General features: G+C 40.9%; 1 long non-coding RNA gene across 1 annotated transcript; it reads right to left on the reverse strand.

Moving 5' to 3' along the window:
• Window positions 1–252: 252 nt before the first annotated feature.
• On the reverse strand, window positions 253–27473 carry LOC128705614 (uncharacterized). Its single transcript, XR_011391495.1, has 5 exons — window positions 27423–27473; window positions 26398–26518; window positions 21255–21354; window positions 10358–10533; window positions 253–483 (listed from the first exon to the last, which is right to left on the reverse strand). It is a non-coding gene; the product is annotated as an uncharacterized lncRNA (long non-coding RNA).

The following is a 27473-nucleotide window of genomic DNA, read 5'->3' on the forward strand; positions in this document are numbered from 1 at the left end:
CATGAAATATTTATGGCAAATTTGGAAGTGCCTGGAAATTAACCCTATTTTTCTGCAATAAATTTCAATTCATATAAAGTTACTTCTGACATGGTCTTCACTTCATATAAAGTTATTATGCTGACATAGTTTTCACCTCACAAAGCTACTTTTCATGAGGTGCAGGTTTTCAGGAACATAGCCTGCTTTATGAGAGATTTTACTCTATATGATGCAAGCTAGAAAATGCAATTCTGAAACAAATATCACTGTCTATACAAGGAGACACAAGCAAATTTTGAACGTACTGTATTACTGCATAACAATGTACATGAATAATTTTTACCTGCTCTAATATCTAGTGTTGTGAGCTCAGGTCTTTCTGCTAAGTCAGATACCTGCTCTGCTTCATTAGTTTCAGATTTAACTGCCATCTGGCCCAATGCTCTCTTCATTCCTTTTTTCAAAAATCTTACTCTGGGAGTGGGTACAAGTCCTAATGATCTAATGTAAGAGAAACAAAAACATTAAAGAATGTTAAGAATTATTTGAGAAACACTTCTCTAATAATTTTTTTTTCAACATGCTACTCATCTCCCACTGAGGCAGAGGTGACCCAAAAATGAAAGAAACACTTTCACTATCATTCACACACAATCACTGTAATATTATATATGTAATATATAGAGTTAGAGCTAAAGAAGGAGTAGCAATAATGTTGAAGGATAAGCTATGGCAGGAAAAGAGGGACTACAAATGTATAAATTCAAGGATTATGTGGAGTAAAATAAAGACTGGATGTGAAAAGTCGGTTATAGTAAGCGTGTATGCACCTGGAAAAGAGAGAAGTGTAGAGGAGAGAGAGAGAGATTCTGGGAAATGTTGAGTGAATGCATGGGGAGTTTTGAATCAAGTGTGAGAGTAATGGTGGTTGGGGATTTCAATGCTAAAGTGGGTAAAAATGTTATGGAGGGAGTAGTAGGTAAATTTGGGGTGCCAGGGGTAAATGTAAATGGGGAGCCTTTAATTGAGCTATGTGTAGAAAGAAATTTGGTAATAAGTAATACATATTTTATGAAAAAGAGGATAAATAAATATACAAGGTATGATGTAGCACATAATGAAAGTAGTTTGTTAGATTATGTATTGGTGGATAAAAGGTTGATGGGTAGGCTCCAGGATGTACATGTTTATAGAGGGGCAACTGATATATTGGATCATTATTTAGTTGTAGCTACAGTTAGAGTAAGAGGTAGATGGGAAAAGAGGAAGGTGGCAACAACAAGTAAGAGGGAGGTGAAAGTGTATAAACTAAGGGAGGAGGAAGTTCGGGCGAGATATAAGCGAGTATTGGCAGAAAGGTGGGCTAGTGCAAAGATGAGTAGTGGGGGGGTTGAAGAGGGTTGGAATAGTTTTAAAAATGCAGTATTAGAATGTGGGGCAGAAGTTTGTGGTTATAGGAGGGTGAGGGCAGGAGGAAAGAGGAGTGATTGGTGGAATGATGAAGTAAAGGGTGTAATAAAAGAGAAAAAGGTAGCTTATGAGAGGTTTTTACAAAGCAGAAGTGTTATAAGAAGAGCAGAGTATATGGAGAGTAAAAGAAAGGTGAAGAGAGTGGTGAGAGAGTGCAAAAGGAGAGCAGATGAAAGAGTGGGAGAGGCACTGTCAAGAAATTTTAATGAAAATAAGAAAAAATTTTGGAGCGAGTTAAACAAGTTAAGAAAGCCTAGGGAAAGTATGGATTTGTCAGTTAAAAACAGAGTAGGGGAGTTAGTAGATGGGGAGAGGGAGGTATTAGGTAGATAGCGAGAATATTTTGAGGAACTTTTAAATGTTGAGGAAGAAAGGGAGGCGGTAATTTCATGCACTGGCCAGGGAGGTATACCATCTTTTAGGAGTGAAGAAGAACAGAATGTAAGTGTGGGGGAGGTATGTGAGGCATTACGTAGAATGAAAGGGGGTAAAGCAGCTGGAACTGATGGGATCATGACAGAAATGTTAAAAGCAGGGGGGGATATAGTGTTGGAGTGGTTGGTACTTTTGTTTAATAAATGTATGAAAGAGGGGAAGGTACCTAGGGATTGGCGGGGAGCATGTATAGTCCCTTTATATAAAGGGAAAGGGGACAAAAGAGATTGTAAAAATTATAGAGGCATAAGTTTACTGGGACTATCACATCGAGTCAGCGGCAGCGGCAACGGCAACAGGAACCTTGTCCTCTATTTTTACTTCTACCTGAGGTTCCCAGCAGCCCAGTGATGACCTAATCAAGACCTGCATAACACTAACATATGTGGATACCCAGAATGATATAAAGCAACTGCAGAAATCACCCAAAAGTTCACAAATTACCAACAAATAGGACTCATACTACACCTCCTACCCCGCTGCCACTGAAGTGATACTCCACTACATTCACCCATCGCCTACAATTCACCCGAAGCCACAGCCAATGGACAAGGGTCAGAACAATAAAAGAAGATCCAGTAACCAGCTAAGGACTCCTAACATCAAAGGTGAGAGCAGTAGTAACACGAGGAAAACTTGTAGTACTGCCAGCCAGGACACAACCCTCATCACCCACCGGCACCACCACAACACACGACAGACAACAACAAACATGACCGCCGCTACAGTCCAAGATAACTCCTTCCCAGTATTTGATGTCAAGAAGATCACTGACCCAGAAATAGCTAAACTCCTTATGATTCAGAACCAAATGATCACCAAACTAACTCAAGAAATGCAGGAACTAAAGGCTAGCAATGCAGATTACATCAACAAGATCACTGCTCTAGAACATAAACTAGACACTCTAGAACAACAAAGCAACACCCACACCCAGTCCCTAGACACCATCAACACACTAAAAGACCAAGTCACCCTACTTACTACCAACATTACAGAGGAAAGATCAAGAGTGGACCAACAACTTGCCAATTTCATAACCAACTTCTAAGACCATAATGACCAACAGCAGCTATCTGACACTGTTGTAGTTAACAACAAACATCTCCCAGCCACAGTCACCCAAGAGACCTGCATGGAGACCACCCTACAGCTTATCAAGGACCACCTTCGCCTTAACATATGTAGTGATGACTTAAAGGATTGCAAACTGATGGGCTACCAAGCAGGTAAAAAAACAGTGCTGTTAAAATTCCAAACTAGCCTACAAAGAAACAACCTACTAAAAACATCTATTTCTATGAAAACTGATGTTTACGTCAATGAGTGCCTTACCAAAACGAGACAAAACCTTCTTTATCAGCTAAGAAAATTGCGCTATGCCCAAAAAATCCACCAGTGCTTTGTGAGGGATGGAAAAATAGCAGGTAGGAAACAGCCCACTGGGAAGAGATACTTCATCTCAACAGAACATGACCTTAAAACATTCCTAAGTGAGGCTGGACTAACAGAATCAGAGTAAAGTGCAGATAATACCCATAGTCCACCGTTAGTGTTATATTGTCATAAGTTTGTGCCCCCCTAAAATTCTAATACTCCAACTACTTTTAATTGTCATTGTTGTATTCAACGACCATTCTACCTCATAGTCTTAATTGTATTTAATATCTTCAGAATCTATCTCCTTTTTTACAACTTACCACATCACTGTTCCATCTTATTTTTTTATAAACTAACCATAACTTGTCTTCAATAATTCTACCTCACTTTAAAAAATACTCAATTGCCCAGTTTTATTCTAAATCCCTATTATTGCCCAATTTTACTTTAAACTAAATTGATCAAACTTATTGTAAACTTCTTTTATTGACCATTTTTATTCCATACTTTTTTAACCTAGTATTTTCAACTACAACTTTTATATTATCCTGTCTACCATCTTACTAGCATATTATAACCAAGTCATTGCCATTTTTATTTTTATCATTTTTTTATTATTATCTTGCTACCTTAATTTGTGTATTTTATCCTGTCAATTTAAATCTAATTATACTCTAATTCTTGTAAACAACTTATATAAGACCTTAGTGCAATTACAATTGAGAGTCTTGTTCCTTTATTTTATTATTAGATTAATCACAGTTTTACTCTAGCTCATTCTAGCTCAATACATAGTCAATACCAAATTCACTATACTAGACCATAGTGCAATTACTAGTGAGGGACTGGTGATATTTGTAATGTGTATTTTTATATTATTAGACTAAACCTAGTTGTACTATAGCTCTTTCTAGCTCAATACATAGTCAATACCAAATTCACTATATTAGACCATAGTGCAATTACTAGTGAGAGACTGGTGCTATTTTTAATTTGTATTTTTATATTATTAGATTAAATTCAGTTGTACCATAGTTCATTCTAACTCAATACATAGTCAATACCAAATTCACTATATTAGACCATAGTGCAATTACTAGTGAGAGACTAGTGCTATTTTTAATTTGTACTTTTATATTATTAGATTAAACCTATTGTACTTTAGCTCATTCTAGCTCAAAACATAGACTCCACAAAAGTCATTATTAGACCTTAGTGCAATTACAAGTGAGAGTCTTGTTCTATTTTTAATTTGTATTTTTATATTACTAGTTTATACCTAGTTGTACTTTAGTTCATTCCAGCACAACACATAGACAACATCAACTTCATTATGTGTAGTAGTGACTATACCCTACATGACCAAAATACTCTAGCTATATACTTGTCCAAACTTCCTACCACTACAGATATCAATACTAGAACTCAACACACAACTCAGGATATAAATAACCATAATTTAAACCTAGAAGATGATTGATCACGTTGACCCTGATCTAAACCTCCATAATCTGACACCCAATCAAAACCTATTGGAAAGTAACTGCCTTTATTACACAGCATCACAAGCCACCACTATCCTAAACAATGCTAAAAGTCTATCAGTACTTAACTACAACATCAGGTCCTTAAGTAAACACTATGATGACCTCCTAGCACTCCTTGAATCACTAAAGACACCCTTCTCCTGCATTATTCTTACTGAGACCTGGCTTAAGCAGGACACAATAGATATCTACCCTCTACCAGGATACACAGCAATTCACATCTGCAGACCAAACCAAGTTGGGGGTGGTATTGCAATCTATTACTCTAACCAATTATCTTGTCTTAGCACCACTTGCTCTAGTGATGAATATGGGGAATACATTTTTGCTAATTTTACTGTAAAAAACCTTAAGACGCCTATAACAATCGGTGCCATTTACCGGATACCTCACACAAACATCCCAAATTTCAGTGAGAAATTAAAGTCACTAATAACAAACAGACAAATGAATAAGCACCACCTTCTCTTAGCTGGAGACTTCAACATCAACCTTGGCTTACTAGATGATCAGCCTGTAACTGATTTCATCAACAATATGAACAACACACTTCTCATACCAACAATAACTAAACCAACCAGGCTCACTGAGACAAGTGCAACCATAATAGACCACATATGGACCAATATACTAGCCCCCCCTTAAATCAGGGATAATCACAGATAGCACTACAGACCACTACCCTACCTTCCTCCTGACAAACATTAGTAAACCACCACTTGAATACAACAAAGTCTCATTTAGACTCCATGATGAGGCCTCAGTAAGGAAGTTCACAGCTGACCTAGGCCAATGGTATTGATGACTGGACAGACATTTTTCTTAACAAATTACTTAGACTATACAACAAACATTGTCCTATAAAAACAAAACAGATCACAAACAAACGGCTTGGTTGCCCATGGCTAACCAGCACCATTCTGAAATCCATTGACAAGAAACACCAATATGAAAAACAATAAAGACAGGGCTTAATACACAAAGATACTCTTAAACACTATTCATCAGCTCTCACCAAAGTAATAAAAAAAGCCAAACAACTATACTACTCCAGTAGATTCACAGACACTAGAGGAGATATAAAAAAGACCTGGAAAACACTCTCTCAGATTCTAGGGACCCACAAACTGAGAAAAACCAAGAATATTGTCCTAACTAAACCTAATGAAACACCACTACATCCCACTGACACAGCTAACAAGATAAACGACTTCTTCTCAAACATAGGATCTAATCTCGCCAGTAAAATCCCACATACCAATGCCCATGCTGGGGACTACCTAGATGGGAATTTCCCTAATTCCTTCTATCTTGCACCAACTGAGCCCACGGAAGTCATTGAGATCATAAAGTCACTTAAAAATAACTTGGGGAATCTGTCTCATGTCCCACCATTACTGTACAAGCGAGCGGCCCATGTCCTTTCGCATGCTATTTCATTACTTTATAACAAGTCACTAGAGACTAGCACCTTCCCGAAACTACTCAAGATGGCAAGGGTTACACCAATACATAAAGGTGGTGACCCTACAGACTTAAACAACTATAGGCCAATATCTAACTTACCATTGCTATCCAAAATCTTTGAGAAACTCGTGCACAGGAGACTGTATTCATTTATAACGGCTCAAAACATACTCAACCCCTGCCAGTTTGGATTCAGGAAAAATAAAAGCACTAATGACGCAATCATAAAAATGCTAGATCTGCTTTACACAGCATTGGAAAATAAGGAATATCCACTAGGAATTTTTATTGACCTAAGAAAAGCTTTTGACACAGTAGACCACGACATCCTACTCCACAAACTTGATCACTACGGTATAAGAGGCCATGCGCTTGCTTATTTCAAATCTTACATTACTAATAGGTATCAGTACGTCACCATTAAAGACACAGCATCAGCAACACGGCCACTTGATACTGGAGTTCCGCAGGGAAGTGTCCTTGGTCCCCTGCTCTTCCTCATATACATCAATGACCTTCCAAACGTATCCCAACACCTGAAACCTATTCTCTTTGCTGATGACACGACTTACGTCATCTCTCACCCTAATCTTGCCACCCTCAACACCATTGTGAATGAGGAGCTGATTAAAATATCGACTTGGATGACAGCCAATAAACTTACGCTTAACACTGACAAAACCTACTATATTATGTTTGGTAGCAGAGCAGGAGATGCACACATTAACATTAAGATTGACAACACTCTAATTACCAGAAATAATGGGGGAAAATTCCTAGGCTTATACCTTGACAACAACCTGAATTTCAGCACCCATATCCAGCATATAGCCAAAAAAGTATCCAAAATGGTTGGGATCCTCTCCAAGATACGATACTACGTGCCGCAAAATGCCCTTCTCACACTATACCACTCACTTATTTATCCATACCTCACCTATGCTATTTGTGCTTGGGGATCAACTGCAGCAACACACCTAAAGCCAATAATAACCCAACAAAAAGCTGCAGTAAGAATAATCACTAAATCCCATCCCTGGCAACACACCCCCAACTCTTCATAGATCTAAACTTGCTCCCAGTTCAGTACATCCACACTTACTACTGTGTAATCTATATCTACAGGGCCTTAAACTCTAATATCAACCTTGACCTAAAACGCTTTCTTGATAGTTGTGACAGAACCCACAGGCATAACACCAGACACAAACATCTCTACGACATTCCCCGTGTCCAACTAAACCTTTACAAAAATTCAATGTATGTCAAAGGCCCTAAAATCTGGAATACCCTACCTGAGAACTCTAGAACTGCAGACACATTCATCACCTTCAAAACTACCATTAGAAAACATCTTATCTCCCTGATACACCCCGTCAACTAACTACACGAATACCACCTGGTGGTTCACACTTACACTCACTCACTCATTTGACCATAAACAGAAATATTAATCTCAGTCTTAAAATAATGAATCCTGTGATACTCCAATACTGAAACTATGTACTGTGCCAAAACAAAAGCATTCACATTGCTAAACTCACAAACTAGTATTTAGTCACTTAGCCATAATACCAACTTACGTCATAATTTGTAATATTTTACAAATAAGAATAAAACTATGCCCGAAATGCCTAGCCATGCTAAGTGTTCTAGTGGTACACTCTGTAATCACAATTTTACTACATGTAGACCAAACAATAACCAAATTTCTGTAAACTCAGCATTGTAATCCTTATAGAGAATAAACTTTGAATTTGAATTTGAATTTGAGTATACCAGGAAAAGTATACGGTAGGGTTATAATTGAAAGAATTAGAGGTAAGACAGAATGTAGGATTGTGGAGGAGCAGGGAGGCTTCAGAGTGGGTAGGGGATGTGTAGATCAAGTGTTTACATTGAAGCATATATGTGAACAGTATTTAGATAAAGGTAGGGAAGTTCTTAATGCATTTATGGATTTAGAAAAGGCATATGATAGAGTGGATAGAGGGGCAATGTGGCAGATGTTGCAAGTATATGGAACAGGTGGTAAGTTACTAAATGCTGTAAAGAGCTTTTATGAGGATAGTGAGGCTCAGGTTAGGGTATGTAGAAGAGAGGGAGAATACTTCCCGGTAAAAGTAGGTCTTAGACAGGGATGTGTAATGTCACCATGGTTGTTTAATATATTTATAGATGGGGTTGTAAAAGAAGTAAATGCTAGGGTGTTTGGGAGAGGGGTGGGATTAAATTATGGGGAATCAAATTCAAAATGGGAACTGACACAGTTACTTTTTGCTGATGATACTTTGCTTATGGGAGATTCTAAAGAAAAATTGCAAAGGTTAGTGGATGAGTTTGAGAATGTGTGTAAAGGTAGAAAGTTGAAAGTGAACATAGAAAAGAGTAAGGTGATGAGGGTATCAAATGATTTAGATAAAGAAAAATTGGATATCAAATTGGGGAGGAGGAGTATGGAAGAAGTGAATGTTTTCAGATACTTCGGAGTTGACGTGTCGGCGGATGGGTTTATGAAGGATGAGGTTAATCATAGAATTGATGAGGGAAAAAAGGTGAGTGGTGCGTTGAGGTATATGTGGAGTCAAAAAACGTTATCTATGAAGGCAAAGAAGGGAATGTATGAAAGTATAGTAGTACCAACACTCTTATATGGATGTGAAGCTTGGGTGGTAAATGTAGCAGCGAGGAGACGGTTGGAGGCAGTAGAGATGTCCTGTCTAAGGGCAATGTGTGGTGTAAATATTATGCAGAAAATTCGGAGTGTGGAAATTAGGAGAAGGTGTGGAGTTAATAAAAGCATTAATCAGAGGGCAGAAGAGGGGTTGTTGAGGTGGTTTGGTCATTTAGAGAGAATGGATCAAAGTAGAATGACATGGAAAGCATATAAATCTATAGGGAAAGGAAGGAGGGGTAGGGGTCGTCCTCAAAAGGGTTGGAAAGAGGGGGTAAAGGAGGTTTTGTGGGCAAGGGGCTTGGACTTCCAGCAAGCGTGCATAAGCGTGTTAGATAGGAGTGGATGGAGACGAATGATACTTGGAACCTGACGATCTGTTGGAGTGTGAGCAGGGTAATATTTAGTGAAGGGATTCAGGGAAACCGGTTATTTTCATATAGTCGGACTTGAGTCCTGGAAATGGGAAGTACAATGCCTGCACTTTAAAGGAGGGGTTTGGGATATTGGCAGTTTGGAGGGATATGTTGTGTATCTTTATATGTGTATGCTTCTAGACTGTTGTATTCTGAGCACCTCTGCAAAAACAGTGATAATGTGTGAGTGTGGTGAAAGTGTTGAATGATGATGAAAGTATTTTCTTTTTGGGGATTTTCTTTCTTTTTTGGTCACCCTGCCTCGGTGGGAGACGACCGACTTGTTGAAAAAAAAAATATTATATTACAAAATATACAATATTTTTCATTGTTACCCATACAGTCTTCAAATGCATACAAATATAACTCATGAAATCGTAATAACATGACTGCAAACAAACCATGGACGGGGCGGGGATTGAAATTATGTTAAGTGAGTTGTAAAACTGCAGGCCAGTGTGTAAGCCACTCACCACGTGTTTACTCCACACCCATTCCGTAGTTTTTTATACAAATATAAATTATTTCCAGCAACCGCCCAGGGAGGTACTACCGTCCTGCCAAGTGAGTGTAAAAAGAAAGCCTGTAATTGTCTTACATGATGGTAGGATTGCTGGTGTCTTTTGTCTCTCTCATAAACATGCAAGATTTCAGGTACGTCTTGCTACTCCAACTTATACTTAGGTCACACTACACATACATGTACAAGCATATATATACACACCCCTCTGGGTTTTCTTCTATCTTCTTTCCAGTTTTTGTTCTTGTGTATTTCCTCTTATCTCCATGGGGAAGTGGAACAGAATTCTTCCTCTGTAAGCCATGCGTGTTGTAAGAGGCGACTAAAATGCCGGGAGCAAGGGGCTAGTAAACCCTTCTGTATAAATTAATAAATTTAAACCATACCCCCCGCCTTGGAGGGATAAGGCCAGTTTGTTGAAAAAAAAAGTTCAAATAAACAATATACATATGTACCGGGTACCTACCGGGCAAATGCATTAATGTCCATAGACATGATGTTAAACACTTTCTTGTCTTTGTTAGTGCCAAGTGTTTCAAATATGTCTTAGATGCTCGTACTGCTTCCTCCTTCAGGTTCAAGTATTTACTCAATATTATTTCAATCTTGATATTGATGCGCTGCAGTTTGGAAGAGTCAACACTGGTGAATAAAGAGAACAGGTATTGCAACACACCGACTGTCTTCCACTGAGGTAGGGTGACCCAAAAGAATAGATTTAACTTATGTAATCAACATTCACCCCCATCACATCTTTTGGAGTGCAGGCATGACATTTTCTACTTTCATATAAGAATCCCAGCTAATCTTTAGATGACTCAGTCCTAATGAGCAATGGTTGATAAGGTAAAAAAAATGTTATGTTCTCACCATTTTTATAACAAACTTGAGCCAATTTTATAGCTATATTGCAGCTAAAAAATAGTCAGTTCTTCAGATACTAATTACAATTACTCACCCACCAACGTAGGGTGACCTGACAAAAAAGAAAATGCTTTCACCATCACTAATTCTATCACTGCTGTCTTGCCAGAAGGGCATCAGCATCACGGTTCAGATGACCCTTTAAACCACAACACCCCCACTCATCCTTCAGAGTGCAGGCACTGTACTTCCCACCTCCAGGACTCAAGTCTGGCTAACCTGTTATCTAGAGTACCTTTATAAATGTTACCTTGCTTGCACTCCAACAGTATGTCAAATCGTAAAAACCTAAAAGAGAGGAAATACCTTCACAGTCACTCATTCAATAGCTGTCTTGCCAGAAAGTGTGCCCTCTGAACTGCAACATCCTCCCTTTTTCTTTTTTGAATACAAGAACTACTCTCACTACCATTATACTCTGAACAGCATCATTAGTTAAAAGAAATCAGTCTGCCTAGTTCCTCTTTTAATTTAACAAACAAGAGCATCGTTAACATGCAACAACACTGCACTAGCCAAGGACTCGAACCCATGCTGCTTTGGCCTGCCTCATGGTGGGCAAAAGCACATGACGCCCTTATCCACTGAACCACACGATCCTTAAGAGTAGGATAAGGGCGTCATGTGTTTTCGCCCACCACGAGGCAGGCCAAAGCATCATGGGTTCGAGTCCTTAGCATGCGTCTGGGGGGCTCCTTCCGGAAAAGGCATGCGGCTGGGGGGCTCCTTCCGGAAAACGGGGTGCAGCTGGAGGGCTCCTTCCGGTCTAGGGTCTCCTCTGAGTGGCTCCCTTTTCACACCTATGTGCTAATGACCTTTTTCACACCTAGGTGTTACTTCCGGTTTGACCTTGACCTCGCCCTCGAGACTACCTCACCCTTGACCCCCCCAACCAATACCCCCGCCCACGACCCCCCTTTGCGACCCCCCGTTGCACCGCGCGCCCGCCCGCGCGCCCGCCCACGCGCCCGCCCCGCGCCCTTCGCGACCCCCCGCGTGCACCCGCCAGCACACCCGCCCGTGCCCTTCGTGACCCCCAAACGCGCCTTCTGCTGCGCCTTCTGCAGCATCGTCCGGATCGCCCCCGCGTCTCGAATTTTTTTTGAATTTCATTTTCTTGTGCTCTCCATCTCCTCGGATCAAATTTTTGAGGTTCCCCCTCTCACTTTCACCCCCATCCCAAAATTTCTCGAAATCAAAGTCTCCATCTCCTCGGATCAAGTTTTTTGGATCCCCCCTATGGGGTTTTCGAAATTCTCCATCTCCTTGGATCAAGGTTTTTTGGATTGTCCCTCCTTCCACCCCCACCCCCCAACCCCCCAAAATTTCTTAATATTACTAAGTTTTTGGATTCCCCCCTATGGGGTTTTCGAAATTCTCCAATTCCTCGGATCAAGTTTTTGGATTCCCCCTATGGGGTTTTCGAAATTCTCCATCTCCTTGGATCAAATTTTTAAGGTCCCCCCTCCCACTTTCACCCCCCAACCCCAAAAATTTCTCGATAATACAAGTTTTGGATTCCTCCCTATGGGGGTTTCGAAATTCTTATGATCTCCTCGGATCAAGTTTTTTGGATTCCCCCCTCTGGGGTAAGTATTCAAATGAACTCCTCCTATGGTGCTCTCTCTTACTACAGGTCTAAACAAGTCAAATGACCTAAGAAGGGTGTTTACTCGGCGGTCAGTATTCCTCTCATTAAGTTAAATGAACTAAAAAGGACCACACGCACACAGGCTGAATCTTGTCGACCCTTTTAGTTCATTAAAGTTAATAAGGGGACATAGTACCTACAACATAGGGAAAACATTTTCACTCTTAACCCCAATTTTTTTCTCGTTTTAACCCTTTTAGTTCATTAAAGTTAATAAGGGGACATAGTACCTACATCATAGGGAAAACATTTTCACTCTTAACCCAAATTTTTCATCATCAGAAAGTCGCATTTTTTCGTTAATACCCACAATTTCTTTACAAAATACAACACAACATTATCACAAAAATCTAACTCAAATTTTTCTCGTTTTAACCCTTTTAGTTCATTAAAGTTAATAAGGGGACACAGTACATCAGAAAAAGTCACAAAAACTAACTCAAACACTTTTACTTTGAACATCACCAAAACACTCTCATAAATCATTTGAATACTCACATAAACACCTTTGAACACCTTCAAAACACTCTTGAACACCTTCAAAAACACCTTTGAACATTTTCAATCAACACCGAAACACTTCCAAAAAACACAATTTGAGTACTCCCAATTACACCACTGAATACTACTAAAACACCACTGAATTCAATCAAAACACCCTTCAACACCTTCAAACACCCTTGAACACCTTCAAAACACTCTTGAACACCTTCAAAAACACCTTTGAACATTTCCAATCAACACTGAAACACTTCCAAAAAACACAATTTGAGTACTCCCAATTACACCACTGAATACTACTAAAACACCACTGAATTCAATCAAAACACCCTTCAACACCTTCAAATACCCTTGAACACTTTCAAAACACTTTTGAACACCTTCAAAAACACCTTTGAACATTTCCAATCAACACTGAAACACTTCCAAAAAACACAATTTGAGTACTCCCAATTACACCACTGAATACTACTAAAACACGCTGAATTCAATCAAAACACCCTTGATCACCTTCAAAAAACAACATTTGAACACACTCAAAACACCTTTGTACATTTCCAAAAACACTATTTGAGTACTCCCAAATAAGATTTGACATCTCTAATTTATCTGCACTTACACATTTCATTAAATTACAACTCGTCCCTCAGTCTCCAGACTAGGCATTTTCTCGTTTTTACCCTTTTAGTTCATTAAAGTTATTAAGGGGACACAATACATCAGAAAAAAAGTCACAAAAACTAACTCAAACACTTTACTTTGAACATCCCCAAAACACTCTCATAATCATTTGAATACTCACATAAACACCCTTGAACACCTTCAAAACACCTTTGAATATCGTTCTTAAACTTATTTCATCACAACCCACTTATATCATCTTTTTTTCGGTAACTCTAATTCGACTACACTACCCTCATCAATTACCAACAAATTTTACTCGTTTTAACTAATGTCATCACTGTAACCAAGATTTTCACAAAAAAAAACTCTATGACACCTAACACACATGCACACACACACACCCCACAACACCCACAACACCCACAACCCACAATTTTTTTTTCTCGTTTTAACCCTTTTAGTTCATTAAAGTTAATAAGGGGACACAGTACATCAGAAAAGTCACAACAACAACAACCCACAACCCACAACACCCACAACCCAAAATTTTTTCTCGTTTTAGCTAATTTCATCAGAAAGTCACAACAACAACCCTTATTAACTGTGTCCCCTTATTAACTTTAATGAACTAAAAGGGTTAAAACAAGAAAAATTTGAGTTAGATTTTTGTGATAATGTTGTTGTATTTTGTAAAGAAATTGTGGGTATTAACGAAAAAATGCGACTTTCTGATGATGAAAAATTTGGGTTAAGAGTGAAAATGTTTTCCCTATGATGTAGGTACTATGTCCCCTTATTAACTTTAATGAACTAAAAGGGTTAAAACGAGAAAAAAATTGGGGTTAAGAGTGAAAATGTTTTCCCTATGTTGTAGGTACTATGTCCCCTTATTAACTTTAATGAACTAAAAGGGTCGACAAGATTCAGCCTGTGTGCGCGTGGTCCTTTTTAGTTCATTTAACTTAATGAGAGGAATACTGACCGCCGAGTAAACACCCTTCTTAGGTCATTTGACTTGTTTAGACCTGTAGTAAGAGAGAGCACCATAGGAGGAGTTCATTTGAATACTTACCCCAGAGGGGGGAATCCAAAAAACTTGATCCGAGGAGATCATAAGAATTTCGAAACCCCCATAGGGGGGAATCCAAAACTTGTATTATCGAGAAATTTTTGGGGTTGGGGGATGAAGGTGGGAGGGGGGGACCTTAAAAATTTGATCCAAGGAGATGGAGAATTTCGAAAACCCGATAGGGGGAATCCAAAAACTTGATTCGAGGAATTGGAGAATTTCGAAAACCCCATAGGGGGGAATCCAAAAACTTGTTAATATTGAGAAATTTTTGGGAGTTGGGGGGTGGGGGTGGAAGGAGGGACAATCCAAAAAACCTTGATCCAAGGAGATGGAGAATTTCGAAAACCCCATAAGGGGGATCCAAAAAACTTGATCCGAGGAGATGGAGACTTTGATTTCGAGAAATTTTGGGATGGGGGTGAAAGTGAGAGGGGGAACCTCAAAAATTTGATCCGAGGAGATGGAGAGCACAAGAAAATGAAATTAAAAGAAAATTCGAAAAAAATCGGAAAAAAATTCGAGACGCGGGGGCGATCCGGACGACGCTGCAGAAGGCGCAGCAGAAGGCGTGGGCGGGGGTCGCGAAGGGCGCGGGCGGGCGCGCGCGGGGATGTCGCGAAGGGCGCGGGGCGAGCACGCGGGCGTGCGGGCGCGCGGCGCGACGGGGGGTCGCGAAGGGGGGTCGTGGGCGGGGGTATTGGTTGGGGGGGTCAAGGGTGAGGTAGTCTCGAGGGGGAGGTCAAGGTCAAACCGGAAGTAACACCTAGGTGTGAAAAAGGTCATTAGCACATAGGTGTGAAAAGGGAGCCACTCAGAGGAGACCCTAGACCGGAAGGAGCCCTGCAGCCGCCCCCGTTTTCCGGAAGGAGCCCCCCAGCCGCATGCCTTTTCCGGAAGGAGCCCCCCAGACGCTATATATATATATATATATATATATATATATATATATATATATATATATATATATATATATATATATACATATATATATGGTAGTAGGTTGGTAGACAGCAACCACCCAGGGAAGTACTACCGTCCTGCCAGATGACTGTGAAACAGAAACCTGTAACTGTTTTGCATGATGGTAGGATTGCTGGTTTCTTTTTCTGTCTCATAAACACGCTAGATAACAGGGATATCTTGCTACTCCTACTTACACTTTGGTCACACTTCACAGACACGCACATGCATATATATATACATACATCTAGGTTTTTCTCCTTTTTCTAAATAGCTCTTGTTCTTCTTTATTTCTTCTATTGTCCATGGGGAAGTGGAAAAGAATCTTTCCTCCGTAAGCCATGCGTGTCGTATGAGGCGACTAAAATGCCGGGAGCAATGGGCTAGTAACCCCTTCTCCTGTAGACACTTACTAAAAAAGAGAAGGAGAAAAACTTTATAAAACTGGGATGCTTAAATGTGCGTGTATGTAGTGCGGATGACAAGAAACAGATGATTGCTGATGTTATGAATGAAAAGAAGTTGGATGTCCTGGCCCTAAGCGAAACAAAGCTGAAGGGGGTAGGAGAGTTTCAGTGGGGGGAAATAAATGGGATTACATCTGGAGTATCTGAGAGAGTTAGAGCAAAGGAAGGGGTAGCAGGAATGTTAAATGATCAGTTATGGAAGGAGAAAAGAGAATATGAATGTGTAAATTCAAGAATTATGTGGATTAATGTAAAGGTTGGATGCAAGAAGTGGGTCATAATAAGCGTGTATGCACCTGGAGAAGAGAGGAATGCAGAGGAGAGAGAGAGATTTTGGGAGATGTTAAGTGAATGTATAGGAGCCTTTGAACCAAGTGAGAGAGTAATTGTGGTAGGGGACCTGAATGCTAAAGTAGGAGAAACTTTTAGAGTTTGGGGTGCCAGGTGTAAATGATAATGGGAGCCCTTTGATTGAACTTTGTATAGAAAGGGGTTTAGTTATAAGTAATACATATTTTAAGAAAAAGAGGATAAATAAGTATACAAGATATGATGTAGGGCGAAATGACAGTAGTTTGTTGGATTATGTATTGGTAGATAAGACTGTTGAGTAGGCTTCAGGATGTACATGTTTATAGAGGGGCCACAGATATATCAGATCACTTTCTAGTTGTAGCTACACTGAGAGTAAAAGGTAGATGGGATACAAGGAGAATAGAAGCATCAGGGAAGAGAGAGGTGAAGGTTTATAAACTAAAAGAGGAGGCAGTTGGGGTAAGATATAAACAGCTATTGGAGGATAGATGGGCTAATGAGAGCATAGGCAATGGGGTCGAAGATTTATGGGGTAGGTTTAAAAATGTAGTGTTAGAGTGTTCAGCAGAAGTTTGTGGTTACAGGAAAGTGGGTGCGGGAGGGAAGAGGAGCGATTGGTGGAATGATGATGTAAAGAGAGTAGTAAGGGAGAAAAAGTTAGCATATGAGAAGTTTTTACAAAGTAGAAGTGATGCAAGGAGGGAAGAGTATATGGAGAAAAAGAGAGAGGTTAAGAGAGTGGTGAAGCAATGTAAAAAGAGAGCAAATGAGAGAGTGGGTGAGATGTTATCAACAAATTTTGTTGAAAATAAGAAAAAGTTTTGGAGTGAGATTAACAAGTTAAGAAAGCCTAGAGAACAAATGGATTTGTCAGTTAAAAATAGGAGAGGAGAGTTATTAAATGGGAAGATGGAGGGAATATTTTGAGGAATTGTTAAATGTTGATGAAGATAGGGAAGCTGTGATTTCGTGTACAGGGCAAGGAGGAATAACATCTTGTAGGAGTGAGGAAGAGCCAGTTGTGAGTGTGGGGGAAGTTCGTGAGGCAGTAGGTAAAATGAAAGGGGGTAAGGCAGCCGGGATTGATGGGATAAAGATAGAAATGTTAAAAGCAGGTGGGGATATAGTTTTGGAGTGGTTGGTGCAATTATTTAATAAATGTATGGAAGAGGGTAAGGTACCTAGGGATTGGCAGAGAGCATGCATAGTTCCTTTGTATAAAGGCAAAGGGGATAAAAGAGAGTGCAAAAATTATAGGGGGATAAGTCTGCTGAGTATACCTGGTAAAGTGTATGGTAGAGTTATTATTGAAAGAATTAAGAGTAAGACGGAGAATAGGATAGCAGATGAACAAGGAGGCTTTAGGAAAGGTAGGGGGTGTGTGGACCAGGTGTTTACAGTGAAACATATAAGTGAACAGTATTTAGATAAGGCTAAAGAGGTCTTTGTGGCATTTATGGATTTGGAAAAGGCGTATGACAGGGTGGATAGGGGGGCAATGTGGCAGATGTTGCAAGTGTATGGTGTAGGAGGTAGGTTACTGAAAGCAGTGAAGAGTTTTTACGAGGATAGTGAGGCTCAAGTTAGAGTATGTAGGAAAGAGGGAAATTATTTCCCAGTAAAAGTAGGCCTTAGACAAGGATGTGTGATGTCACCGTGGTTGTTTAATATATTTATAGATGGGGTTGTAAGAGAAGTAAATGCGAGGGTCTTGACAAGAGGCGTGGAGTTAAAAGATAAAGAATCACACACAAAGTGGCAGTTGTCACAGCTGCTCTTTGCTGATGACACTGTGCTCTTGGGAGATTCTGAAGAGAAGTTGCAGAGATTGGTGGATGAATTTGGTAGGGTGTGCAAAAGAAGAAAATTAAAGGTGAATACAGGAAAGAGTAAGGTTATGAGGATAACAAAAAGATTAGGTGATGAAAGATTGAATATCAGATTGGAGGGAGAGAGTATGGAGGAGGTGAATGTATTCAGATATTTGGGAGTGGACGTGTCAGCGGATGGGTCTATGAAAGATGAGGTGAATCATAGAATTGATGAGGGAAAAAGAGTGAGTGGTGCACTTAGGAGTCTGTGGAGACAAAGAACTTTGTCCTTGGAGGCAAAGAAGGGAATGTATGAGAGTATAGTTTTACCAACGCTCTTATATGGGTGTGAAGCATGGGTGATGAATGTTGCAGCGAGGAGAAGGCTGGAGGCAGTGGAGATGTCATGTCTGAGGGCAATGTGTGGTGTGAATATAATGCAGAGAATTCGTAGTTTGCAAGTTAGGAGGAGGTGCGGGATTACCAAAACTGTTGTCCAGAGGGCTGAGGAAGGGTTGTTGAGGTGGTTTGGACATGTAGAGAGAATGGAGCGAAACAGAATGACTTCAAGAGTGTATCAGTCTGTAGTGGAAGGAAGGCGGGGTAGGGGTCGGCCTAGGAAAGGTTGGAGAGAGGGGGTAAAGGAGGTTTTGTGTGCGAGGGGCTTGGACTTCCAGCAGGTATGCATGAGCGTGTTTGATAGGAGTGAATGGAGACAAATGGTTTTTAATACTTGACGTGCTGTTGGAGTGTGAGCAAAGTAACATTTATAAAGGGGTTCAGGGAAACTGGCAGGCCGGACTTGAGTCCTGGAGATGGGAAGTACAGTGCCTGCACTCTGAAGGAGGGGTGTTAATGTTGCAGTTTAAAAACTGTAGTGTAAAGCACCCTTCTGGCAAGACAGTGATGGAGTGAATGATGGTGAAAGTTTTTCTTTTTCGGGCCACCCTGCCTTGGTGGGAATCGGCCAGTGTGATAATAAAAAAAAAATATATATATATATATATATATATATATATATATATATATATATATATATATATATATATATATATATATATATATATATATATGTATATATATATATATAAGTATATATATAACAACACCAACAGCAAAAAAAGACAGGTAGTCTACAAATCCACATAAGGGCACATAACACACAATAAAAGTACATAACATCATAACATAAAATAACGCTCCATAACACCCAGTAACACCACATAACACATACTGACACTACATAACTCAGTTGCACCACGTAACACAATAACGCCACATAACTCATAACTCCATGTAACTCACAATATCACCACATAACTCACAATGCTGCATGACTCTATATGGTTTAACACTTATAACTCATAACACCACACAACACACAATAATAAAACACAGCACACAACAACACAACACGTAGTAGCGCCTTATAACACATAATAACACCACAAAACACACTATAATACCACGTAACACAATAACACCACATAAGACTCAATAACACCACATAACACACAATAACACCACATAACACAAAATAACATGATATAGCACACAATAACACCAAATAACACATTAATTCCACAAAACACTCAGTAGACAATGACAGCTTCAGGAAAATACATGAACACCCGTCAGCAACAGAGTATAAAAGCCAGTTTAAAATATACAAATTTAATCCCTCAGCTTATGAGACAGTGATGAAAATAAAAATTTTTGTTGAATTTAACTCTGTATAATGGTTGATTTCTAAAGACACAGTTAATATCTGTAGTTAAATTTTAATATTGCTATTAAATATCACAATGTAAATAACGTAGTCAAATTTCATAGTTTTATATTGAATTATTAAATATCATGGTTTAAATGACTGAGTTTATATCGAGGTTAAATATCGCGTTCCAAACACCCTTATATAACCGAGTTAAATGGTAATTGTTTATAACATAGGCAAAAATAACATTTGGAAGATCAGGATATGGAGACATTGTGAGGAACTAATGAATCCCTTAGGGTCATACAACACCTGGAAAGCAGATAGTTGCTATAATTCCTTGGATCAAGAGCCAGCCCATCACCAACATCAAGCGAAGAGCAGTTACCACAAAGGCGAAGAAAATAATGAAGCATTTCTGAAATTGGCTCTAAAAATAGAGACATTTAGCATCACTAAGATGCGCAGCTTGATGTATGGGAGAGTTACGGTGTGCAGTGCTCGCCCGGCCGCCGGACGGGCGTAAGTAGGTGTTTAATGTAAATGATGTATTCAATTTTATATTGCCGCCATATATTAACGATATCAACTGTTCCTATCAGTAAAATAGGTACCTGGGTGTTAGTCGACTGGTGTGGGTCGTGTTCTGTACCTGGGTGTTAGTCGACTGGTGTGGGTCGTGTTCTGGAGACAAAACTGACCTAGTTTGTTCGAAATGCTCTGCATAACAAGGGGCTTTGTATATCGTAGTATGTTACTGATATCAATTAGGCCTGTATACCCTGTACATGTACTTGTACATATAAAGATATTATAATTATTATTATTATTATTATCAGATACTTACGTGCCTAGCCATGCTAGGCGTTCTAGTGGTACACTCTGTAATACCTAGCCATGCTAGGCGTTCTAGTGGTACACTCTGTAATACCTAGCCATGCTAAGCGTTCTAGTGGTACACTCTGTAATACCTAGCCATGCTAGGCGTTCTAGTGGTACACTCTGTAATACCTAGCCATGCTAGGCGTTCTAGTGGTACACTCTGTAATACCTAGCCATGCTAGGCGTTCTAGTGGTACACTCTGTAATACCTAGCCATGCTAGGCGTTCTAGTGGTACACTCTGTAATCATTATTTAACTACATGTAAACCACACAACAACCAAATTCTGTAAATTCAACTTTGTAATCTTTATAGAGAATAAACTTTGAATTTGAATTTGAATTTGAATGGGGCGGGGCAGCGACGGAAGAGGTTGCAAAACAAGGAAGAGTTCACAGGTCTGGTTCACTTACGCAGGTGAAGCATATCAGTCATAATATACCTTTGAGACGTATCGCAGCATTCCTCTCCTCAACAACCCTCTAGAGAGATCGCTCAGTGGGTTATCTGACAGTAAATTTTATTACTTCTGATGACTGATCCTGGAAATTAGAAGGTAGAACTATTATACTTGATATTAGTGAATCCACGAACAAGTGACCAGTTGCAGTATTGTTAACTGCTTAAAACCAATTGTTCGTGGATGCATTAACATGTGTTCGTGGATGCATTAGCATGTGTTCGTGGATGCATTAACATGTGTTCGTGGATGCATTAACATGTGTTCGTGGATGCATTAACATTTGTTCGTGGATACATTAACATTTGTTCGTGGATGCATTAACATGTGTACGTGGATGCATTAACATTTGTTCGTGGATGCATTAACATTTGTTCGTGGATGCATTAACATGTGTACGTAGATGCATTAACATGTGTTCGTGGATGCATTAAGATGTGTACGTGGATGCATTAACATGTGTTCGTGGATGCATTAACATGTGTTCGTGGATGCATTAACATGTGTTCGTGGATGCATTAACATGTGTTCGTGGATGCATTAACATGTGTTCGTGGATGCATTAACATGTGTTCGTGGATGCATTAACATGTGTTCGTGGATGCATTAACATGTGTTCGTGGATGCAATAACATGTGTTCGAGGATGCATTAACATGTGTTCGTGGATGCATTAACATGTGTTCGTGGATGCATTAACATGTGTTCGTGGATGCATTAACATGTGTTCGTGGATGCATTAACATGTGTTCGTGGATGCATTAACATGTGTTCGTGGATGCAATAACATGTGTTCGAGGATGCATTAACATGTGTTCGTGGATGCATTAACATGTGTTCATGGATGCATTAACATGTGTTCGTGGATGCATTAACATGTGTTCGTGGATGCATTAACATGTGTTCGTGGATGCATTAACATGTGTTCGTGGATGCAATAACATGTGTTCGAGGATGCATTAACATGTGTTCGTGGATGCATTAACATGTGTTCGTGGATGCATTAACATGTGTTCGTGGATGCATTAACATGTGTTCGTGGATGCATTAACATGTGTTCGTGGATGCATTAACATGTGCATTAACATGTGTTCGTGGATGCATTAACATGTGTTCGTGGATGCATTAACATGTGTTCGTGGATGCATTAACATGTGTACTACTCTTGAAAGCTGATATTCCAAATGGGAGTAGAATTAAATTAGTTTTAAGTTACCACAGCAACATATGTGCTCACATTCAGAAATCTGCCCAGTGCTACTGAGTACTTAATGTCTGTGGCAGTGATGATTCAATAGTTTTGGCTGACTTCCCACGAGGCGGGCTAAAATAACATGGGTTCGATCCCCAGCTAGTTGCAGTATAGTTATTGATTGAAACCACTTGTTTATTACAACTTAGTTTGAGTTCATAGATGATATCAGTAGTGTACTTTTCCTCTGGGCGCTGTATCCGGTTTAGGGCCTTCCTCTGGGCGCTGTATCCGGTTTAGGGCCTTCCTCTGGGCGCTGTATCCGGTTTAGGGCCTTCCTCTGGGCGCTGTATCCGGTTTAGGGCCTTCCACTGGGCGGTGTATCCGGTCTAGGGCCTTCCTCTGAGCGGTGTATCCGGTCTAGGACCAGCGGCTGGAGGGTCACCTTTTCACACCTAGGTGTTACTTCCGGTTTGACCTTGACCTCGCCCTCGAGACTACCTCACCCTTGACCCCCCCAACCAATACCCCCCCGCCCACGACCCCCCCCCTCCGCGACCCCCCTTCGCGACCCCACCGTCGCGCCGCGCGCCTGCCCGCGCGCCCGCCCCGCCCGCACGCCCGCGCCCTTCGCGACCCTTGCCAGCGCCTTCTGCTGCGCCTTCTGCAGCGTCGTCCGGATCGCCCCCGCGCCCCGAATTTCATTTTCTTATGATCTCCTTGGATCAAGGTTTTTGGATTCTCCCCTATGGGGTTTCGAATTTTTTTTGAATTTCATTTTCTTGTGCTCTCCATCTCCTCAGATCAAATTTTTGAGGTTCCCCCTCCCACTTTCACCCCCCATCCCAAAATTTCTCGAAATCAAAGTCTCCATCTCCTCGGATCAAATTTTTGGATTCCCCCCTATGGGGGTTTCGAAATTCTTAGGATCTCCTTGGATTGCCCCTCTCACTTTCACCCCCAAACCCAAAAATTTCTCGAAATCAAAGTCTCCAATTCCTCGGATCAAATTTTTCTCGAAATCAAAGTCTCCATCTCCTTGGATCAAGGGTTTTGAATTTCTCCAATTCCTTGGATCAAATTTTTGGGTACCCCTCCTTTCACCCCCAAATTTTCTCGATAATACCATGACTCCATCTCCTCGGATCAAGTTTTTTGTATTCCTCCCTATGGGGTTTTCAAAATTCTCCATCTCCTTGGATCAAGGGTTTTGAATTTCTCCATCTCCTCGGATCAAGTTTTTAAGGTTCCCCCTCCGACTTTCACCCCCATCCCAAAATTTCTCGAAATCAAAGTCTCCATCTCCTCGGATCAAATTTTTGAGGTTCCCCCTCGTAATATGTAAAATTGTGATTAGTGAATTTAACGAAAGTGGATGTAAGCGATGTGGTGACTTTCTGATGTACTGTGTCCCCTTATTAACTTTAATGAACTAAAAGGGTTAAAACGAGAAAAAATTGGGGTTAAGAGTGAAAATGTTTTCCCTATGATGTAGGAACTATATCCCCTTATTAACTTTAATGAACTAAAAGGATCGACAAGATTCAGCCTGTGTGCGCGGTCATCACGTGACGTCACTACTATGTTCCCTTATTAACTTGAATGAACTAAAAGGGTCGACAAGATTCAGCTTGTATGTGTGGTCCTTTTTTAGTTCATTTAACTTAATGAGAGGAATACTGACCGCCGAGTAAACACCCTTCTTAGTTCATTTGACTTGTTTAGACCTGTAGTAAGCATGCTTACCCCCAGAGGGGGGAATCCAAAAACTTGGTAATATTGAGAAATTTTCGGGGTTGGGGGGTGAAAGTCGGAGGGGGAATTTCGAAAACCCCTTAGGGGGGAATCCAAAAAACCTTGATCTAAGGAGATGGAGAATTTTGAAAACCCCATAGGGGGGAATCCAAAAAACTTGATCCGAGGAGATCATAAGAATTTCGAAACCCCCATAGGGGGGAATCCAAAACTTGTATTATCGAGAAAATTTGGGGTGAAAGGAGGGGTACCCAAAAATTTGATCCAAGGAATTGGAGAAATTCAAAACCCTTGATCCAAGGAGATGGAGAATTTTGAAAACCCCATAGGGGGAAATCCAAAAAACTTGATCCGAGGAGATGGAGTCATGGTATTATCGAGAAATTTTGGGGTGGGGGTGAAAGTGAGAGGGGGAACCTCAAAAATTTGATCCGAGGAGATGGAGACTTTGATTTCGAGAAATTTTGGGATGGGGGTGAAAGTCGGAGGGGGAACCTTAAAAACTTGATCCGAGGAGATGGAGAAATTCAAAACCTTTGATCCAAGGAGATGGAGAATTTTGAAAACCCCATAGGGAGGAATACAAAAAACTTGATCCGAGGAGATGGAGTCATGGTATTATCGAGAAAATTTGGGGGTGAAAGGAGGGGTACCCAAAAATTTGATCCAAGGAATTGGAGAAATTCAAAACCCTTGATCCAAGGAGATGGAGACTTTGATTTCGAGAAAAATTTGATCCGAGGAATTGGAGACTTTGATTTCGAGAAATTTTTGGGTTTGGGGGTGAAAGTGAGAGGGGCAATCCAAGGAGATCCTAAGAATTTCGAAACCCCCATAGGGGGGAATCCAAAAATTTGATCCGAGGAGATGGAGACTTTGATTTCGAGAAATTTTGGGATGGGGGGTGAAAGTGGGAGGGGGAACCTCAAAAATTTGATCCGAGGAGATGGAGAGCACAAGAAAATGAAATTCAAAAAAAATTCGAAACCCCATTGGGGAGAATCCAAAAACCTTGATCCAAGGAGATCATAAGAAAATGAAATTCGGGGCGCGGGGGCGATCCGGACGACGCTGCAGAAGGCGTAGCAGAAGGCGCTGGCGGGGGTCGCGAAGGGCGCGGGCGGGCGCGCGGGCGCGCGGCGCGACGGTGGGGTCGCGAAGGGGGGTCGCGGAGGGGGGGTCGTGGGCGGGGGGGTATTGGTTGGGGGGGTCAAGGGTGAGGTAGTCTCGAGGGCGAGGTCAAGGTCAAACCGGAAGTAACACCTAGGTGTGAAAAGGTGACCCTCCAGCCGCTGGTCCTAGACCGGATACACCGCTCAGAGGAAGGCCCTAGACCGGATACACCGCCCAGTGGAAGGCCCTAGACCGGATACACCGCTCAGAGGAAGGCCCTAGACCGGATACACCGCCCAGTGGAAGGCCCTAAACCGGATACAGCGCCCAGAGGAAGGCCCTAAACCGGATACAGCGCCCAGAGGAAGGCCCTAAACCGGATACAGCGCCCAGAGGAAGGCCCTAAACCGGATACAGCGCCCAGAGGAAGGCCCTAAACCGGATACAGCGCCCAGAGGAAGGCCCTAAACCGGATACAGCGCCCAGAGGAAGGCCCTAAACCGGATACAGCGCCCAGAGGAAGGCCCTAAACCGGATACAGCGCCCAGAGGAAGGCCCTAAACCGGATACAGCGCCCAGAGGAAGGCCCTAAACCGGATACAGCCCCCAGAGGAAGGCCCTAAACCGGATACAGCCCTCAGAGGAAGGCCCTAAACCGGATACAGCGCCCAGAGGAAGGCCCTAAACCGGATACAGCGCCCAGAGGAAGGCCCTAAACCGGATACAGCCCCCAGAGAAGGCCCTAAACCGGATACAGCGCCCAGAGGAAGGCCCTAAACCGGATACAGCCCCCAGAGGAAGGCCCTAAACCGGATACAGCGCCCAGAGGAAGGCCCTAAACCGGATACAGCGCCCAGAGGAAGGCCCTAAACCGGATACAGCGCCCAGAGGAAGGCCCTAAACCGGATACAGCCCCCAGAGGAAGGCCCTAAACCGGATACAGCGCCCAGAGGAAGGCCCTAAACCGGATACAGCCCCCAGAGGAAAAGTACACTACTGATATGAAATTGATGGGGGTGGGGGAAGGGGAAGGGGAGGGGGAGGGGGTAGGAATATATCTACTTACTGTTAAACCAAGGGAGTCCTGGCCGTTCTACCTCAGCAAAAGATTGACTTCTCTCATAATATTTTTCTCTTATTTCACTTATTCCTTATTGACGTTCCATCCTCCATACATAAACATAGATCTGTAAGGAAAATTTAATGCATATTTTTGTTTCCTTATACTCTATTAAATGTTCACTCACCATATATGAATTGATACATAGAAGATCGTAAATTACAAAGAACTGTTTTTAAATTATTCTTTTATGGCACATTATTTAGTATCAGAATATCCTTCCACATACATTCATTGATAAATTTAACATTTATTAATGTATATATCAGTTAGATATTTCTGAATTTGAGGGAAAACATCTTAATATTTATGAATGTAAAGCCAAATTTAACATTATATATTTGTTTCACGTTATTGCTTCGCTAAATAATTAATTTAAATTACATAATCTACCAACTTACTGAGTAAAATATTCAGAACAATTTTTTTTTTTTGCACAAATTTCAGTATTTACATACATAGTTTGACTAAATCCTTCAATATATTGATTCATTATACTCGCCAGTGTCACAAGGTGGATCAGATCTATAACCTTTAAGTATTAATAATAGCATCACATTATTTTACATACACATGATTCTATCTCAAGGATAACTTGACTTATCTGTAAAGAAAAATGGGAAGACAATATTTCATGTGAGTAATCCGCCCTTCAGACCACTACAAAGTTGATGCCTTGACTCCCCGTAGTCTGGAGAAAGTTAGGCTAGAACGGATTTTTTTTTCTACAATCTCGCTGTCAACAGATGTGATTCAGTCTTAGACTATTTGGTACGTAACTGAGCTAGTGTGTTAAGGTAAATAATCAGGGAGGCTCCATGACATACACACGCCTGTCTTCACTTCTGCCAGGTAGACTAATTACCAGCAGGCAACACACCATACAGTACCCTCGCATAAACAGGCCTATGCACACTAGGGCCTTACAAATAAACACCTATAGTATACACTTAAAAACTTATAAAAATTACCTGCTCAAACTACCGCCCAAACATGACAACTTCACCCCCTCACCATCTGTC

The sequence above is a fragment of the Cherax quadricarinatus genome, unplaced genomic scaffold (genome assembly GCF_038502225.1).
Source record: "Cherax quadricarinatus isolate ZL_2023a unplaced genomic scaffold, ASM3850222v1 Contig2913, whole genome shotgun sequence".
In the NCBI taxonomy this organism is placed as follows: Eukaryota; Metazoa; Arthropoda; class Malacostraca; order Decapoda; family Parastacidae; genus Cherax; species Cherax quadricarinatus.